This window comes from Budorcas taxicolor, chromosome X (genome assembly GCF_023091745.1).
Source record: "Budorcas taxicolor isolate Tak-1 chromosome X, Takin1.1, whole genome shotgun sequence".
In the NCBI taxonomy this organism is placed as follows: domain Eukaryota; kingdom Metazoa; phylum Chordata; class Mammalia; order Artiodactyla; family Bovidae; genus Budorcas; species Budorcas taxicolor.
In genome coordinates, this window is record NC_068935.1 from 50,874,479 (window position 1) to 50,889,340 (window position 14,862).

The following is a 14,862-nucleotide window of genomic DNA, read 5'->3' on the forward strand; positions in this document are numbered from 1 at the left end:
TGGCCTTCATTTCTCATTCCCTAAGGATGGTGATAACAAAAATATTAGGCTTATTAATTAGTTGTGAGAGTTAAATGGCATTATGCATGTGAGGTGCTTGATATTTAACAAGTGCTAAGCAAATGCTAGATACATAGACATAATTATTTTAAAATGTTAGACAATATTAGTATTAGTGGCATTCACTGTTAGTGAAGCATTTCAATCCAAAGAAATTATTCTTAGCTTAAATGTGCATTGCTTTATAGTTTACTTAAATATTAACAACATAATTATTGTGTCCTTTAAATATAATGCTGTTTTAATACACAAATAATAATTTAAGTAAAGTATATCTACTGTTTTTACCTATCACTTTATGACAAATAGATGGGAAAACAATGGAAACAGGGAGGGATTTTATTTTGGGGGGCTCCAAAATCACTGCAGATGGTGACTACAGTCATGAAATTAAAAGACTAAAAGATGCTTGCTGCTTGGAAGACAAGATATGACCAACCTAGACAGCATATTAAAAAGCAGAGACATTACTTTGTTGACAAAGGTCAGTCTAGTCAAAGCTATGATTTTTCCAGTAGTCAAGTACGGAGGTGAGAGTTGGACTATAAAGAAAGCTGAGTGCTAAAGAATTGATGCTTTTTTAAAATATTTTATTTTCATTTTACTTTACAATACTGTATTGGTTTTGCCATACATTGACATGAATCCACCATGGGTGTACTTTTGAACTGTGGTGCTGGAGAAGACTCTTGAGGAGTCCCTTGGACTGCAAGGAGATCCAACCAGTCCATCCTAAAGGAAAGCAGTCCTGAATATTCATTGGAAGGACTGATGCTGAAACTAAAACTCCAATAATTTGGCCACCTGATGTGAAGAACTGACTCATTGGAAAAGACCCTGATGCTGGGAAAGATTAAAGGTAGGAGGAGAAGGGGACAACAGAGGATGAGATGGTTGGATGGCCTCATCAACTCTTTGGACAGGAGTTTGAGCAAGCTCTGGGATTTGGTGATGGACAGGGAAGACTGGCATGCTGCAATCCATGGGGTCACAGAGTCGGACAGGACTGAACGACTGAACTGAACTGAACTGAAGTGTATCTCCTGTCTACCCTTTTTTGGGTAGAGATCAGCCTCTGTGTTCTACTGAAACCTCAGCTGAAGAAAGTCATTCCATTATCTTGACTATCTTGGATATTTCTGATCCCAGATCAACATGCTGCATAGTAGGAGCTGAAATTCAACCTTTTAATGATTAAATCTAGACTCAAAGAATTAGATAATTTTCTTCAAAGGCATTTATACAACTAGCCAAAGATAAGATATTTAGTTATAGCCAGAGGTGGGGCTACAGCCATATGTAACACGAGTCACTACATCTTTTTCTCCTGATTGCCTACTGTGTGTCAGGCTCCATTTTAAGTTCTGATGATGATGCAGTAAACAAGACAGAGTCCTGACCTATTGAGAATTAGTGGTCAGGCCACTCCCACATCATTGCCACTGTTCAGATTTCTCCATTTTGCAACGGTTTTCTTTTTTAAGTGCTATCAAGCTTATAAAACCAAAACTTTCTGCTTTTTTGACAGGGGAAATATAGTTGCAAGTGTTTGACATTTTGATATAGAGAGTGATAGGAATGGTGAGACAGTCATGCCCACAGGAAAGAGCAAAATGTCCTTAAGTCACAATGGAACACTTTGTAAATAGCTTTCCAGGGTGAACTCCTCCGGATCAACTGCCTGATGGAGTTTATGTCACTTTCCAGCAAATTTCTCACTGTGATACTACTAATCAAAAGTATGACACTCAACAAGGCCAAGCCCAATTCATTTCCACATGACCACATGTCAGAGAGCTGAAGAAACATCCTGTGACTGCTCCTGAGATGTTGGCTTCTCTGAGTTCAATGTTAGTATATCCTACACCTGCATCACCAGATTCATTTTCCACTCTTTTCCACTCTACCCTGAGTTCTGATCCATGTGAACCAAGGACTTTATCACATTCTCTTTTGTCTTCTGACCTCTGTTTTTTTGATCATGAGAATGAAGTCAGAGTACTTATTCCCCTGGCTCCTTCTTTGAAAGTTTTTTTTGTGTGCTCTTGTTTATTATTTTTCCTAGATTATTGCATTTTTTTTTAATCTGACAGTTCTTTCCAGGTTCCAGTAACTATCTCTTCCTTTTCTCTGTCCAGCTTAGGGTTCAGAGTGATTGCCCTCCTGTTTCCAGTTCCAGTTTTCATCACTATTTCTTATGGTTTCCCTATACATCCCCATTCCTTCATCATTGATGTGTATTAACTGGTTTGAGTGTATAATCTGTTTGCCATCAGGACCCTGCCTGACACAGTTCCTTTATCATTTGTCCTATAACACAGTTTCAAGTTCCATCATCACCTTGGTTTCTTTGCTCTAGCTACTATTTAATTTGCCCTTGGGTTTCCCTGGTGGCTCAGTAGCAAATAATTCAACTGCCAACGCAGGAGACACAGGTTTGTCCCTGGTCCAGGAAGATCCTACATGCCATGAAACAATGAAGCCCATGCACCACAACTACTGAACCTGTGCTCTAGAACCCAAGAACTGCAACTATTGATCCCACATGCCGCAACTACTGAAGCTCCAATGCCCTAGAGTCCATGCTTTGCAACAAGAGAAACTACCACAATGAGAAGCCCACGCACTGCAACTAGAGAGCAGCCTCTGCTTGCCAAAACTAGAGAAAAACCCAAGCACCAAAAAAGACCCAGCACAGTCAAAAGTAAATAAATAAATAAATAAATAAAACTATTTTTAAAAAATTGCCCTATCCCTCTTCAAGCATATGGTCCCTCACTGGAAACAGTTCTCAAACCATAATCTCAATCAATATAGGACAGAAGCAGAAGGCCACCTCTTGCCTTAGATACTACATTTCTATGGAACTTAGTCAAAAGTACCAGAAACGTTTTGGCAGCCTTTTTATACCCTAGGCTCCAACTGTATTGACTGTCAATTGAAATCTCTAGGTTGACTTTTCATAGTACTGTTAAACCAAACATCCCCTGTCCTAGTCACAAGATATTGTGTTTGGGACACCAAGATTAGTACATGCCATTTTTCCCCAATGGACTTCTTCTCGTTTGATTAAAGCTGTCATTCTAGTGGTCCAGAGTATAGCCTATTTAAATACTTATTGCACTTAGATTCTGTTAACAAACACATCTTTCAATCCTGTATCATGTTCAACCTTCATATACATATTGTCAATATCCTGGCTCTACACCATTATCAAGCACCTGTCAAAAAAGAGAGGGCTGAGAATATACTGATGACAAAAATACACATAATAAGATGTTTAGCATCAGAAAATGCACATTAGACCACAATAAGATATTCCTGCACACCTACAAGGACAGCTAAAATAAAAAATAGTGATGATGTATGGCAAAACCAATACAGTATTGTAAAGTAACATTTAAAAAAATAAAAAAATAGTGATGAAACCAAATACTAGCAAGGATGTAGAGAAACTAGATTACTTGTGCACTGCTGGTGGGAATGTGAAATAATACAGCCATACTAGGGATAGTGTGGCATTTTCTTCTAAAACTAAACATGCAATGACCATACTACTCAGCAATTACACTCCTGGCTGTCTGTGCCAAAGATATTAAATCTCATGTTTGCATGTGAATGATTACAGCAGCTATATTCTTAATAGTCAAAAATTTAAAGCAGCCCAGATGCCCTTCAACAAATAGAATAATTAAACAAATTGTGGTGCATCTTATCCACACCATGGAATACTGGATTTAGGAATAAAAAGGAATAAATGATTCATACATGCAACAATCTGGATGACTCCCCAGAAAAGCTAATCACAAAAGATTACACACTAAATGATTCTATTTGCATAACATTCTTGAAATGACAAAATTATCCAGGTAGAGAGTAGTAGCTGCTAGGAGTTGTGTACATGGTGGAAGGGATGAAGGCATGGCTTCTGAAGGGTAACAAGAGAGATTCTTCGTTGTTGATGAAACTCTGATACGTCTTTACTGTGGTGGTCCTCACGGAATCTCCGCGTGTAATAAACCTTCATACACACACACATACACACACACACAAATGAGCAGGTATAAACCTGCTGAAATCTAAATAAGGTAGATGGATTGCATCAATATCAATTTCCTGGTCATGATATCAAGTAATTATCTCAAAATGAAAAGTTCAGTTTTAAAAATCAATCATACCTATATACTAACACAGAATATGTGGAAACCAAAATTAGGCATGATACTATTTACTATCTCTTCAAAGTAAAGGAAACTTTGAAGGACCAGGGGGGTAAGTGTAAGTATTAAAAGTCCAAATATCTTTCTAAAATTTACAAAGAAGAAATAACATATCTGACATATCCATTTAAAGGGGACAACAGACTAAACATACTCATAAGAACATGGATGAATCTTAAAAACAGTGCTCAGTGACACATCAAGAAACAACATGTGTAATATTAACAGCAGATATAGAAATTAGAAACAAATGCCCATAAACAATAATATACATTTTAGTAACACTCATGAAAAGAAAAGTATATGCAGCAAATATATTAGAATGATTGCCTGTGAGAAGGGGAATCAGACTGGGGAGGGGTAGAAAGAAGGGGAGTTAAGTTCAGTCCCTCAGTCATGTCTGACCCTTTGCGACCCCATGGGCTGCAGCACGCCAGGCTTCCCTGTCCATCACCAACTCCCAGAATTTACTCAAACTCTTGTCCATTGAGTCAGTGATTCCATCCAACCATCTCATCCACTGCCATCCCCTTCTCCTCTAGCCTTCAATCTTTCCCAGCATTAGGGTCTTTTCCAGTGAGTCAGTTCTTCACATCAGGTGGCCAAATTATTGGACTTTCAGCTTCAACATCAGTCCTTCCAGGGAACATTGAGAACTGGTTTCCTTTAGGACAACTTGGTTGGATTTCCTTGTAGTCCAAGGGACTCTCAAGAGTATTTTCCAACACCACAGTTCAAAAGCATCAATGTTTCAAAAGCATCCCTTCTTCCCTGGAGAAGGGAATGGCAAAATACTTCAGTATTCTTGCCTTAAGAACCCCACGAATAGTATTAAAGGCCATTCAGTTATGACCTAAATCAAATACCTTATGATTATACAGTGGAAGTGACAGATTCAAGGGATTAGATCTGATAGAGAGAGTGCCTGAAGAACTATGGATGAAGGTTCATAACATTGTACAGGAGGCAGTGATTAAAACCATCTCCAAGGAACAGAAATGCCAAAAGGCAAACTGGTTGTCTGAGGAGGCCTTATAAATAGCTGAGAATAGAAGAGAAATGAAAGGCAAAGTAGAAAAGGAAAGATATACCCATCTGAATGCAGAGTTCCAAAGAATAGCAAGGAGGGATAAGAAAGCCTTCCTCAGTGATCAGTAAAAGAAATAGAGGAAAACAATAGAATGGGAAGGGAATCCCAGCTGGCTCAGAGTGTAAAGAGTCAGCCTGCAATGCAGGAGACCCAGGTTTGATCCCTGGGTCAGGAAGATCCCCTGGAGAAAGAAATGGCAACCCACTCCAGTATTCTTGCCTGGAAAATGCCATGGCCAGAGGACCCTGGTGGGCTACAGACCATGGGGTCGCAAAGAATCAGACACGACTGAGCACCTTCACTTCCAATAGAATGGAAAAGACTAGAGATCTCTTCAAGAAAAACTAAAAATACCAAGTGACTATTTCACTCAAAGATGGGCACAATAATGGACAGAAACGGTATGGACCTAAGAGAAGCAGAAGAGATTAGGAAGAGGAGGCAAGAATATACAGAAGAGCTATACAAAAAAGATCCTCATGACCCAGATAACCACAATGGTGTGACCACTCACCTAGAGCCAGATATCTTGGAGTGGGAAGTCAAGTGGGCCTTAGGAAGCACCACAATGAACAAAGCTAGTGGAGGTGATGGAATTCCAGTCAAGTTATTTCAAATCCTAAAAGATGATGCTATGAAAGTGCTGCACTCAATATGCCAGCAAATATGGAAAGCTCAGCAGTGGCCACAGGACTGGAAAAGGTCAGTTTTCATTCCAATTCCAAAGAAAGGCAATGCGAAAGAATGCTCAAACTACTGCATAATTGCATCCATTTCACATGCCAGCAAAGTAATGCTCAAAATTCTCCAAGCCAGGTTTCAATAGTCAATGAACTAAGAACTTCCAGATGTTCAAGCTGGATTTAGAAAAGGCAGAGGAACAAGAGATCAAATTTCCAACATCTGTTGGATCATAGTAAAAGCAAAAGAATTCCAGAAAAACATCTACTTTTGCTTCACTGACTACGCAAAATCCTCTCACTGTGTGGATCACAACAAACTATGGAAAATTTTTAAAAAATGGGAATACCAGACCATCTTACCGGCATCCTGAGAAATCCATATGCAGGTCAGGAAGCAACAGCAAGAACTAGACATGGAACAACAGACTGGTTCCAAATTGGGAAAGGAGTACGTCAAGGCTGTATATTGTCACCCTATTTATTTAACTTATATGCGGAGTACATCATGAGGAATGCCAACCTGGATGAGGCACAAGCTGGAATCAAAATTGCCAGGAAAAATACTAATAACCTCAGATATGCAGATGATACCACCCTTATGGCAGTTATTGAAGCAGAACTAAAGAGCCTCTTGATGAAGGTAAAAGAGGAGAGTATAAAAGCTGGCTTAAAACTCAACATTCAGAAAACTAAGATCATGCCATATGGTCCCATGCAAATAGGCAGGGAAACAATGGAAACAGTGACAGACTTTATTTTCTTGGGTTCCAAAATCACTGCAGATGGTGACTGCAGCCATGAAATTAAAAGACACTTGCTCCCTGGAAGAAAAGCTGACCAACCTAGACAGCATATTAAAAAGCAGAGACATTATTTTGCCGAAAAAAGTCTGTCTAGCAAAGCTATATTTTTTCCAGTAGTCATGTATGGGTATGAAAGTTGGGCCATAAAGAAGGCTGAAGACTGAAAAATTGATGCTTTTGACCTGTGGTGTTGGAGAAGACTCTTGAGAGTCCCTTGGACAGCAAAGAGATCCAACCAGTCCATCTTAAAGGAAATTAGTCCTGAATATTCATTGGAAGAACTGATGCTGAAGCTGAAACTCCAATACTTTGGCCACCTGAGGCAAAGCAATGACTCATTAGAAAAGACCCTGATGCTGGGAAAGACTGAAGGCAGAAGGAGAAGGGGACAACAAAGGATGAGATGCTTGGATGGCCTTACTGCCTCAGTGGACATGAGTTTGAGAAAGCTCCAGGGGATGGTGAAGTACAGAGAAGGCTGGCATGCTTCAGTCCATGGGGTCACAAAGAGTTGGACATGACTGAGTGACTGAATAACAACAAGCCTCTACATCTGATGTCAAAAATCACTCTACCATCCACCATCCAGGCACCCACCCACGCACCCACTCATACACACACACAGATTTTGTTCCAGGAGATACTTAATCACTAATTTGCTTAGACACACAGAAGTATGGAGGTGATAATATGAAGACCAGCTTTTAGTCGATTTTATTCTGGTATTTAAATTATCTGTAAACAAAGCTCCCCTTTATTGCCTGTGGTTAGGAGTGGGGGTAGACCAGTTGCATTGCCCCACCTGTGTCAGGCCACTGTTAACAAGAAAGTGTGCTAATTAATGTTGAACTTGTGGTTCCAAACACCATTATTTTATTGGTGACTTTGAGTAGAGTGAGTTTTTGGTCCTGCTGAGGGTCAGTTGCTTATAGCCTATGGTGGGTTACAACATACATCACTGGAGGTAGATGGCCTGAAGGCAATTCTGTTGTAATTGTTGCCTTTTTGTTGAAAGTGTGTCATTGCCACCCCACACACGTTCCAACCCTCCCCATTCACCCCACTTCCACCCTACACACCCTCCAAGAAATACCAAGTCCTTTTACTCTATGACCCTGAGATACATTGTTAAGGAAGGAAACAGACCTTTGGGGCTTAGTTCTGAACCAGTCTTTATTCTTAATGTCTGGCTAACTGTGGACCTTCCTGTCTGTCTCCCAATCCTCCAGTGCCTCCTCTTCTCCCTTCTCAAACACATGCCATTTCCCTTCCTGTCCTCTCTACCATCAGAAAATTCACATATATGTCTTTTTAATAACTTGATTTTATTATTATCATCACCATCGCTGGAGTTCACAATTCCTCCACTGCATCCTTAGTAGACACAGGGCACTGCTTGGATCAGTGGAGCTCTCATTGATCCAAGAGCTCTCATTGATCCAATAGTAGGTCTCTTACTTACACTCCCACTGATTTTGATGTGTACCATATTTTCTCATTTGACCTACTACTACGGTTGGCTTTTTTGCTTTCTTCATTTTTTAAAAATTCTTTTGAAGGGCCAAGTTTACCTTCATGATGAACTCTTGCTCCTGGTAAGGGAATCAGATGAGTCCAGAAGGGCATTAGTATTCTGGAGGAAGAGGATGGAGACTGAAATGCAACGGGGCTTTACAAGAAGAGGTACAGGTAAGAGGAAGGGTTTTTGCTAGACAAGAACTGAGCAGGGGCTGTGGGGTGGGAATATATGGGGAAGAAGAGGAGGAACATTGGTAGGGTCACCTTATCATTTTCTTTGTTGCTAGATCAACAGATCTTCTGCTTCTTCCCTTTGATGTTTCAGGTTGGCCTTTCAACCATTCTTACGCCTGGGTTGTTCCACATTTATGCTAGGTTCTTCTCCCTTGCAGATATCCTCAACAATACTTAAGAATCCTAGTGATCTGCCATCTTCGAGGTAATGAGGAGCTCCACCCTTCAGCACTTTTTGGTCATCAAGGCACTGTTCCAGTCAATGGTAAGCCTGAGGTCCAAAGGATCCCTGTGCATAACCTTGAAATTTCTTTTGAATCTATAATTATCTCAAAATAAAAGTTAAAAATTTAAAAGAAAGAAGTGGGGCAAGGGTAGAAGCAGTATGCCTCTAGAGTCCTCCAACAGGAATCCCCACAATTTAGTAACGAGACAAAAGCTACATTAGAGCTCTGGTTCTTGGTTCAGCATTTGTCCAGCTCACACATCTTCAACTCATACACCAGAACATCAAGAACGGCCTATCACAATGCCTTGCTGACTTCCAGATGCAACAAGTTTATAGCATTCCCATGACTACAGTCTAAACGCTACTAAACAGAGAGAATGCTGTTACTAAAGTACATATAATGAACTCCAGATAGTTTCTTGTGATCATTACTTTTATTTATTAAATGCTCATAAGCTGCTAATATCTAAAGGGTTTTGACTCATCTGCGATGAATAGTGAGAATATCATCCTTTCATGTGATAATATTAGGGAAAAAAGACATCAGGAGACTATATCAAACAGGACAAGTCAAAAACAAAATGATTAAAGTTGTTGGATACAGCAAACTTCCTTTTCCTTATATGATTGTTTTCTAAATTTGTTTATGTGGACTTTTGTTTGTTAAGAGTTTTTAAGTTACTAATTCAATTTCATTACTAATAATTGCTCTGTTCAGATTTTCTATTTCTTTCTCATATATCTTAACCTCACACTTGTCAAAATGGTTATCATCAAAAAAGAAGGCAAACAACAAATGTTATAGAGGATGTAGTGAAGAGGGAACTCTGATACACTGTTGGTAGGAATGCAAATTGGTGCAGCCACTGTGGAAAAGAGTGTGGCAGTCTCACATCAAACTAAAAATAGAACTACCTATGACCCAGCAATTCCAATCCTGGGTACATGTTTGAAGAAAACAAAAATACAAATGCTAAAAGATACATATACCCTGATGTTCATAGCAGCATTATTTACAACTGCCAAGATGAAGAAGCAACCTAAGTATCCATTAACAGATGAATGGATAAAGAAGATGTGACACACACACACACACACACACACACACACACACACAATGGAATACTTTCTCAGCCATAAAAAAGAGAGAAATTTTGCCATTTGCAGACACATGGATGGACCTGGAGGACATTATGCTAAGTGAAATAAGGCAGACGAATTGTATATGACATTACTTATTTGTGGAATCTAAAAAATACAACAAATTGTAAATATAAGAATAAAGAAGTAGACTCAGTGATATAGAGAACAAACTACTAGTTATCAGTGGAAGACAGAAGGGGCAGGGGTTAGATGGGAGCAGGTGAGTAAGGGGTACCAGCTATTAGCTATAAAATAAGCTACAAGGATATGTTTTTCAACATAGGGAACATAGCCAATATTTTACAGTAACTATAAATGGACCATAACCTTTGAAAATTATTAATCACTTATTGTACACATGAAACTTACATAATCTTTTACAGCCACTACATTTCAATTAAATAAACAAATGTATTTGTTTACCAAAATGGTCTTGGAGGGTCTACTGCTACCCAATGAAAATGTGTTATTTATTACTAGGAACACATTTAGTGCCTATTTTATATTAGAATGTGGCAACTCACTTTATAAAGTAACTCATTGGTATGTTTTGTGATTCTCTTTTACATTTTCAACCAAAATGAATGGGAAAATTTAAAGATCCTCAGAACACACTGAGCTCGCTTTTATTGAAATGTTCCATTATTGACTCGTTCAGTTTTCAAGAATATTCTTCCTCCGGCCAGGCTGAGGAGCCTACTCAAGGTGACTCTCCTGTGTCACACTGTACATAAGAACCAGAGGTGCCTAATTCCTTGTTCAGTTCTTGTTTTCTGGGTCTCTGCACACGTCGTGATGTAAAGTGACACCGATGTCATTACAATAATAACCTTCCACTACATTTGCAATGATTTCCTAAATGGTCTTGTGAGTTTAAATAATCCACAGAGCACCAGATACAGGATGGAATCATCCTGAGCATTTGCTTCACTCTGGCCACAAAGAGTCGATGCACAATAGACAGGGAAGAGCTGCTGAGGACAAGGGAAGCGGTATTTCCCCCACACTCTGCTAGAATTCACCACGTGACTGGAAAAGACCAGTGCCTTCACCTCCACCACAAGCTCCCTGCCATTTCCATGCCTACTGCTGGGAGCAGATTCAGTCAGGTGCAGGCTCTGTCCAAGGGTCCAGTATCAGTCAGAGCCCAGGAAACAGGCCACACAGGGACAAGGATCTGGGCACAGGAAGAGCAACAGAGGCAAGACAAAGACACAGAGCTTGGAGCAGCTGAGCCACTGTCACCTCAGACCTAAAAACACAGGAAGAGGGAGTGGTGACATGAACCTGGACAGATCACTTAGCACGAGGACAAGGCCCTCTTGGGAAGAGCGGTGACCTCTACTGAACCTCTACCAAGAAACTGAGCCAGTCCATGGTGACCTGCAGGGAGGCAGCTGGGAAAGAAAGCAGCCCACCTCCCCACAACTCTCCTTGGGGCTCTCCACCTGTCATCTCAGCGGAGGTCTTGGGAGCCCCTTGACATAATCCCCAGGAAACCACCTTCCTGGACAGAGCACGGGGTGGAGAAGGGTGGAGAAGGGACCTGGTGGGGCAAAGGGAAGATGCCCAGCAGAGACACAAGACACACAGCAGTCCTATGAAGGTGGGGACCATTTACCATTCCCACTGACAGGCCAGGGAAGCCAAATAACTTGTGCTAGAATACATCGTGATAGAAGACCTACATCTTGTGTTCTCTCTGGTCATCTGTATAAACCACAGGCCCTCTCTAGGCTTCAGTTCCCCATTCATGGGATGAGGGAATCGGGACAACTGACCCTAACTTTAGAAAATGTGTGCTATGATTTGACAAGTCTTGCTTTTAATAGTAAGAGGAGTCCATCACATTATGGTTCTAGCCAAGCTGTCTTACAATCCGGAGTATAAAATCACAAGTGAGGGGCCATCCAGGCCACAGTTGCCCTCTTACTCTTTCTGATTTGGTCATTCCTGGATGGACAGCAGACCCTGTCAGTCCCATGGAACAAGGCCTATGGTTGAATCTGGGGCATGATCCTGGAAAGAGGCACCACCTGGGAAGCCCTCTTTAGGCAGAGGTAAGCCAAGAAAAAAGATCGTTAAGCCACTCAACAACCCTCAAAGAAGCACGTGTTCTGTGTCAAGCACCGAGATAAGACGTCATCCTTGTCACACACTTTTTGAAGAAAACGTCTCTGCTCCATGCCTTCCTGAATGAGTACTTCCACATATGGCATCCTGAAAAGATGCCCCAAAGTCATTTCCATGCTAAGAGAAAATAAACCTGAACTCTTAAAATCCATCATTCTGAATATTCAGATAATTTCTACAATGCTCAACATTTTAAGTTTTTTTTTTTCCCTCTGAAATGCCTAAGGCTGTGAAGTATGATCCTTTATTACTAAGCCTAATGTGAAAATGCTTTAATGCCACATGATGGATGGAATATTAGTTTGCAATAAGAAATAGCTTCAATTGTACATATCAAAGAAAGAGAAAAAGGCACTGAGATTTCTCTTTACCCCATGTCCTGACAACTTGAAAGAATATTCCTTTATTGCAAAGAGGCTATTTGGAGGAACTTTTCTGGAAATAAGTGCCAGGTATTTAGGTATTTTGAGGATGAATATAAAATTGTGCTATTAAAAGCTTTTGTTTATCAATACTGAGAATATTCCATTTCTCTTAATTTCGTCACGTTATGAGTGACAATGTAGATAAAAACCTAGGATAGTACAATGACAAACACTCAGAACATTTACCCCCACATTTTTCTTTACCCCAATATGTACCATGGTGAGAAGACTTCCTTGTTTTACTCATATTTGAGATTCAATCACCTTTCCAAAGTCTTCTGAAATCCAAACAGAAAAGCACCACCTATCGGTCAGTTCCAAAGTAGCGGTGCTGAGGCCTGCTGTCCACGCAAGGCCTCCTGTCCCTCCAACTCCTGTGTATCCACCAAGAAGGGGTTCTATTACTATCAAGATTAAACTGTTTGTTATTTAACAAATTATTTTATCAATTTGCATAGCCTTAATTAAATTATAAATTTCAAGAAGTTACAGCATCAAGCAGAAATATCATAAAGCCAATAATAGCCTTGCTGGCATAAAAGACATCCCCACAGTTCCGTGTATAACCCCCCTCACTGCTGTGCAACCCAGGTTCAGTGCGGAAGTCAGCTCTTCACACTCACCCTGGCTCACTCTCCCCTCCAGCCGATGGCTGTTTTGAATAGGTGCGCTTGGCAGACATCGACATGTTTGCCAGCATACATACCTCGGCTAGAGACTATTAAGTTCACTACCCCAGCAACATAAACATTTAAGATGCGTTAGAAATTTTGTTTTAGAATTGCCTTTCCAATCATTACATAATAAGCAATCTTTTCCCACTATTTACTTACAGATAGGTATATTTTCTGATGTGTAGCACTTTATATTTAATAGAATATTTGCCCTTTACAAAGCATATATTTCTAACACAGGAACACAGAAGTACAGGAAGAAGGGAGTTGTGGTTCCTTCTCATTTACATTCACCAGAACAGCAGACTCCAATGGGCTGCTAGATGAACATACACAGACCTCTATTCCTAACAGACCCATTCTGTTCCTTCCAAGCAGAAACAATCCGTCTTTCACCTGGGATTCACACAGTCCCTCTGAAGTCCTTTCAGTGCAATAGTAACCGAGAGCTGTCATTTGCAAATCTGCCAGGATGTCATAAAGGGGAATGTGGATTCCGCATGCTCTGCTGGGGGAACTCCAGGATGAGGAGGAAAGTAAGAACAGAGAGATACCCAGTATTACAAAAACTGGGCATAAAATTAGCAAAGTTCTCACTTGCAATGAGCTTGGCTCTGGGATCAATGACAATCATGCACTGGCAATGATAGAGGAAAACACGATTTTCACTAATAATGATTTGTTTCAACAAAAAGTCTGCAGTTAAATTTATTTTATCCTTACATGGGAAGATGCTTACATTTCACCAGGATCAATCTAATCATTAGAAAAAAATGTGGATGTACCTGCTGACAGATAACAAGGATTACAAAGGGCGATAGAATCCCATGAGGTTACCTGAAGAAACAGCCAGTCTACGTCATGAAGACATCTGAGTCATATCTTTTGGACACCAGACACACTTGCAGCAAGAATACCTTCTGCTCCTAGTGGCCTAGTACTGGATGTCCGCACCAGAGAAGCTCATGGGGAGAGCAGGGCCCGCTTCTCAGCATATTCCTTGTTGGAATCCCTGATCATCTCCTTAGCCCCTTCCCTGGACTAGGCACTGAGCTTTTAGGACACCTCGATGAATTGAACATGCACCCTCCACAGGAAATAGTGTGTGATACAGCATAAGTGAGAGAGCACAGTTAAAGAGGCATAGAGGACATTGTTCAGGCTCAAAGAGAGACAGATCATATACTCACAATGGCCAAGATGCGAAAACAACCTAAGTGTCCAACAATAAATGACTGAATAAAGTAAACGTCATACACAATGAGTCAATCACAACAAACTGTGGAAAATTCTTAAAGAGATGGAAGTACCAGACCACCTTACCTGTCTCCTAAGAAACCCATATGCAAGATGAGAAACAACAGTTAAAACCAGACATGGAACAACAGACTGGTTCCAAATTGGGAAAGGAGTATATCAAAGCTGTATACTGTCACCTTGCTTATTTCACTTATATGCAGAGTACATCATGCAAAATGCCAGGCTGGACGAATCACAAGCTGGAATCAAGATTTCTTAGAGAAATTCCAACAACCTCAGATGTGCAGATGATACCACTCTAATGGCAGAAAGCTAAGAGGAACTAAAGAGCCTCTTGATGAGGGTGAAAGAGGAGAGTGAAAAAGCTGGCTTAAAACTTAACATTCAAAA